The 6,468-nt window shown below is 39.7% G+C and overlaps 1 pseudogene; it reads right to left on the bottom strand.

The window, feature by feature from the left end:
- Window positions 1-1,513: 1,513 nt before the first annotated feature.
- The window catches only part of LOC116083311, a 12,732-nt pseudogene continuing 7,777 nt past the window's right edge, over window positions 1,514-6,468 (bottom strand).

Genomic DNA, 6,468 nt, shown 5'->3' on the forward strand with positions numbered 1-6,468 from the left:
GAGGTTATTATTTTCATTTTATGAAGGAGGAAATTGGTTACCACATTTTATTAAAATCAAGCCACAGAGGAAAGTCCCACAGATGAGAACGCTTGACTTGTGTTGCTCATTCATTCATTCATTCATTCATTTATTCATCAAAAGATATTTATTAAGTACTTGCATGCTGAAGAATGATAGTCTCTACTCAGCTAAATTCCATCTGAAAAAAGAATTATATAAATATATGTATATGAAATAAATGTTTATGTTTTATAAATATTACATATATTTATATATTTATTTTTATGTATTATATAATACATTTATGAATCTAACACACTTTATATTTTATAGATATATAGAATATATTTATATATTATATAAATATGTCTTTATAGTTATATAATTATAAATATTTTATATAATATATAAAATTATACATATGAGATGTGTATGTATATATATGTTATATGTATAATTTTATATATTGAACACACATATGGCCATAAGAACAGTAGTAGTTGTGACAGAGTGTTGCAGGAATATTTAAAAAATGAATCCACCCCGCAAACTCTCTTTGCCACCAATAAAGTTCTAGTGCCGGTGCCGGTACCGTCCAGCCACAACACTATGTCTCAGCGAGCTCTAGCTATTTTCTTCCACCTAGCAGCAACATCTCACTCACATGCAATACTTTACACACCCCCACAATCATTCATCTAGCGCCTAGTACCTGGTAAAGCATGACTCTTAAGGCTTATTTATTTAATCAGGTTTATATAATAATACAAGATCACAAGTACAAGATGCCAATACAATAATTTCTGAGCCCAATGATAAAGACAATATTTTATCCCAATTATCCTAACCTTATAACCTTATAAACCTTAACCTTATAAAAACCTTAACACGGGGTCTGAATCGTCATCTTCCTCTGGCTCCATGTTGATGATGCTCCTCTCCTCCTGCTCTCTGACTTTTCTACTCCTTACATCTAGCTCCACCTCTCTATTCCTGGCCAATCACAGGCCTGTCACTGCCCTAATTTAATTGGACAGAGAAAATGTTGCAACAACAGAGTGCTAACTGTTGACAGATCTAAGACATAATGGAGAAGATGTTGTATTGTTCAGATTCTTCATTGCTATGACGAAGTATCTGACATACACAGTTTAAGGAATGGACGGACATATTTTGGCTCACAGTCTCTGTGGTTTCAGTCTGTGGCGGCTGGTGTCCAGGAGCTTCTTCTCCTCTGAATCAGTAAAACAGAGAGGAGAGGAATCCAGTTTAGGTTCCTTGGTTCTATAAGTCTCGTTGAACCTAGTAACAAATATGAACAAAGTGCCTGTCTTTTAGATGATGTTCCTCACTTAATGATGGATGTTTGGTGAACGTATTTTGATTGACTGACTAGCAGCTATGTCTATGGTTTTGAGGGTGAAAAGGAAGACAGGAGGAAGCCTGAACATCGAGGGTGACTGACCCGGCCGCCCATGCTCCATCTGGCTGCCAGCGGTCACTGGGGGTCTCATCCGCTTTGTGTGTTGCTGTTTTCTCTCAGTGCATTTTCTTGGGGTGGTGCAATTAGACGCACTTCCTGGAGAATAAGAAGAGAACGCAGCCTAAATGGCACTGCAAGAAGTCATTATGATATGCTTCCAAGGTGGTAATTACTACTCCGGCTTTTCATGTAAATCACTACTAGTATTTTTATTTAAATGACGACTGTGTTTTGTTATTTGACACAAAATGCTTTTGAGAACATCTGCCCACAATTGGGTTCCTTTCCAAGCACTCCTTGGAAGAGGAGGGAAAGGATACATACGTCAGGGGGTAATTTAGTGCCTGTAGTTAAGACCTTGAAAAGGATCTATCGTGGGGGCGGGGGAAAGCCAAAGGGAATGAGTTATGAAACATGCAGAATCATTTCAGGTTACCCTTGTGAAAAAAGGCCGGAGATTTGCCTTGAAAGCAAGAACCTTCACAAGTGGCCTCTTACAAAGTGTGGTTATAATCCACACTGGGCAACTGAGGTTCTGTTGAAGAATGATTTGTGAATAGAATGAGGATGGGAGACATGGGAAATGTGGTAACCGTGGCCAGCCATTTCAGTGATCATTTAGAGAAAACTAGAAGGAAGATGGTCTTTGAGAAGGGAACCCACATCAGCAGACAGTGTATGACACCAGTGGCTTGCAATCTCTAGCTACAGGGTGCGGCAGGGAGAGGGTGACTGGAATTGAATACATTTGGAATGTGAGTTGCATGCCGTGTGCAGGGAGGAGTCATTTAGATTCCCCTCGAGTCGGACAAACTATCTGTGACTCTGACAACAAGATAGATAAATTATTATCCTGACAACTCAAAATCTGGCAAAAACTAGGGACCTATTCCAATGGCAATGATAGAAACAGGTCAGGCTCGAACTCAGCCAGAGCTAGGTCACAAATATGTCTGGTATTATATGCAAAACACTCTCCAGCCATTCCTCTGGCAGTGCAATAAAGCTTAGAAACAGCAAGAGGTGGTACTTATATGACTGTGGAAAATTCATAGGGGCTTGCAAGGACACCTGAAATCAAGAGAGTTGGTGGATAAATATGGATTTATCTTGTGTATGTTTAAGTGCTATAATCTTAGAGTCCAGGTCTACTTTCAGAGAGACATACACTTAATAACCTTTTCCCAGCCTTCAAAACATCTCTTCTCCTCAAAACTTCAAGGTGACTTCTACTCTAAGCCCCTGAACCGTGCAGTCCACTCCAGAGACTATACTGCAGACTTCCTCGCCCCACAGAGACATCTGGCTCCCTGCTTACTTATTCAGTATTAATTCCACCCCCTTTTCTTACAAAAAAACACATAAGTTTATTTGGCAACTCAGACTCTTTTGCTCAGCCATATACTTTTCTGAACAAATGATGGTGAATCCTGCTATCCTGTCCAATCCTTTTTCAGGAATAGATCTATGATACTGTGTTGTGTGCTAAGATTGGAGGAGGACTCCACTGGGAGGATTATGACATAAAAATACATAGAGCAAAGGGTGATCCAGTTGCTGACCACTATCATATTCACATATGTTTGGAGTTAACAGCCATCAAAGGTACTTGTCAACAAAAAGACAACAGAAAAGACAAAAAAGACAGAAAGACCTGGGGCGTATACTGCATTGGCATCGTGGGGTCATGAACCAGCCCAGCTAGAGTGCTCCACCTCAGAACACTCATTGCTTAAGCTATTTTGACTCACTACTTGTCATTGAGAGTATAACTGGTAAACATACACATCTGTGTGCTTATTCTCCTCATCTCTGTCCTAATAAACCTGTTTGTTGTTACCCACAGTATTTACTGTGCACCAGGTGTCAATGAATGATGGATTCCTGAAGAGACAAAGGCATGAATGGATAAGATGTGCTGCATCTCAATACTAATGGCATTGCTGATACAGCGATATGAACCACTCTTCTCCCAGGTGTGTGTCATCACCTGCTTCTACATACTTCCCAGTTTCTCCTTTCCCCTACTCAATCCATCTTCAAGTTCTAGTCATTTTCCTTTCTAGACTTGCTCCAAAGCCACTTTATTTTGTCTTCTTCCCCATTCAATTTCTAGTTCTATCCTCTCTTAACTAGACCAGTATATCAAACTTCTAATTAGTTTTCTGGATTCTCTAAAATCTGTCTTGTACACTTCAGTCCAAGAAAAATATCTCAAAATGCCAAATTCTCAACTCCCCCAATCTCTACCTTAGGCTGAAAGATGAAGACGATAACCTCAAGACTCATAATGCTTCTGGGCTTGTAGAGTCTATGCTTTCCACCCCTTGACACATCTTCTTGCCTTTAATATTCTAACAAGACGGGCCTACTGATTGTTTGAATGTGTCTTGCTTTGTGCTCTTCCATAAGTCCAGCAGATTTGGCCTCTATGTTTCCCCTTTTTAAGCCTCAGCTCAACCTTGACTTTCCCAAGGAAGCCTTCTCTGAACTCACTAAGCAGGTAGCTTCCCCTATCATATCCTTTACAAATATCATGGACCTCTCAGTCACAGGCGGGATGATCAGCCAAACTGGCATGCCTCCAAAAGGGACTTGCGTGCTATTGATAATTACACTAGACAATAAATATAAGCAGAAATTGCCCTGGTATAGTAAAATGTTTGGCTGTCCTTTCCTTAAACTATGTTGTAATTTCTGTTTGCTAGTTATTAGCTCATTCATTTAAATCTCTCTACTTCTAAACATGGACATAGACCATATCTCATTGTCACGTTTTTAATGCCAGGCATAGTGCCAGATTAAATAATAGACAATAAGTATCTGTAGAAAAAAGTTAGAATAAATGAATATGCAAAGTCAGTTCACATTTCATTCTCTATTACTTTTTATCATCCTCCATAGACTAGTTTTTACATAGTAGACAATATTATTGCCTCTCATTTTTTAAATTTAGGCACATTTGACACAGCATTGCTTTATTACAGAATCATTTAGTCAACAAGTATCTACTGAACATCTAATGTGATTCTGGCAATTCAAAAGATTAAAACAACAAACAAGAGTGGTCTTCTCTCAAAGAACTCAGAGTCCCATGTGGGGGGATAGCAAACCCAACTTGGATTTCAGACAAGTTTTCATCATAACAATACCTAGCCAATCTGGAAATTAAAGGATACTTTTCAACTTTAAATTTTTTTTCTCTACTCTGTCATCCCCTTGCCTCCTATTCCAAGGTCATTGCCCTCATGATTTTCATTTCTTAGTAAAATCTAACTGCAGGAAACATTCTGCTACTTTGTGGTAATTTTAGATCCTAGCAATATGTTAAAAATGATATTAATGCATATCAACCTGCAAGAAATAAATGGAAATCTCAAGGAGCCCAAATTAAGTGCTATAAGCATAGAATCTGATCCCAAAGCTTCCCCATGGGTGCTTATCAAATTCAGTAATAGCTAGTAGTTTGGGTTTTAATATACAATCAGGCCAGATATGAGGCCGTGAGTCTTATGAGACACTGAATTAGAAACCAATACCCCTTCATGAAGCTGTAATGCTCAAAGGGATAGAGCCTGAGTAATTAGAGGCATTGGGGGGAAAGATCCACCCACCTTAACAGGGAAACAATGAAATTGGATGTTTTAGGCTACAAAGGGGGGAAATGTGTGTGTGTGTGCGCATGCATGTGTGTGTGTGCATGTGTGCATGTGTGTGCGTGTGTGTGTGCATGTGTGCGTGTGCGTGTGCGTGTGTGTGTGTGTGTGTGTGTATGTGTGTGTGTGTGTGTGTGTGTGTGTGTGTGTGTGTGTGTATGAATGAGAGAGACTCTCAGAGGAATAAAAATTACAGGCTTCTGTTCCATTTGCTTGTTGAAGTTAAAATGTATATGTCTATAGTGGTGTAGAAACTGTCAAGATGAGAAATTTACATAGAAATTAATCCTGGGACAATGATGTCACTGGAGTACCCAGAAGACTGACCAGAAAATGATTACAGAAGGATACGTCTGCATCCCAGGCCACACAGGATTTTCATAGGTAGGTTATCACTGAGGGGTGGCCCTATAGCACAAAAAAATAGGCACCCAAGCGAGATAGGAATGCAATCATCTACCATAATAGAAATATCATTAGGAAAGGATGGTGCCCTGAGGAGAGTCCCCTGAAAGCCAAGTCTGAGACGGAGTCTTCCGGGCAGGAGGTTTCTGGAGAATGCTCTGTGGAACCCCATTAGGAACATGAAAAAAGTAGACTTGGTCAGGAAATGATACAGTAATACAACTGCAACAGAGGCTGCAGCTAATCCTGCAGGGACCTCAGTGTCTACAGAGAGCTCTTAGGCATTATCACAAATTGGAAGGATTAAGCTAGGGCTGTATTTCCTAATATCAGCTAGACATTAGTACAAACTGTCCTGGGAAGAAGTCATAAATCTGGAGAAATTGGCTCTCTTTGGCCAAAGACAATTTTGAGAGTGATCAAAAAGTAAGGCACGAGCAACCAGTGTGTGTGAAAAGAAACAAACACTTTTGTTCTTATCAAAGGAGATGGGAGGTAGGGGCTCCGAGCACCACAGAACAGCGCCCACTACAGCCTGCCCCCCTTAACTACATGGATTCATTTACTTTTGCACATTGTATTTTGTTCTGTCTAAAAAGAACATCTTATGCTTGTTCTTAACCCTTAGCAATCTTAAGTAAGTATACTTACTGGAGAACACTGGCTGTCGTTTATGTTGCAAGTAGCTTCACAGGCACAAGTCATGTTCACCACTTCCCACCGCTGCGCTCCATTCTAGATCCTCCTAATCACTATTGTCTTAATAGGTTAGGTAAGGAGAACTTCGAGGACGTAGGCTCTCTATCATTTTGCCCTTCTAAGACTGTGCCTACCATACTTACCCACTAAAAATTGGCATCAGAGTCTCAAGACGTGTGCCACTGGTTCATCTGAGTGCAAAATACGTTTTTTTTTTTTTTT

Source organism: Mastomys coucha, unplaced genomic scaffold (genome assembly GCF_008632895.1).
Source record: "Mastomys coucha isolate ucsf_1 unplaced genomic scaffold, UCSF_Mcou_1 pScaffold8, whole genome shotgun sequence".
Classification (NCBI taxonomy): domain Eukaryota; kingdom Metazoa; phylum Chordata; class Mammalia; order Rodentia; family Muridae; genus Mastomys; species Mastomys coucha.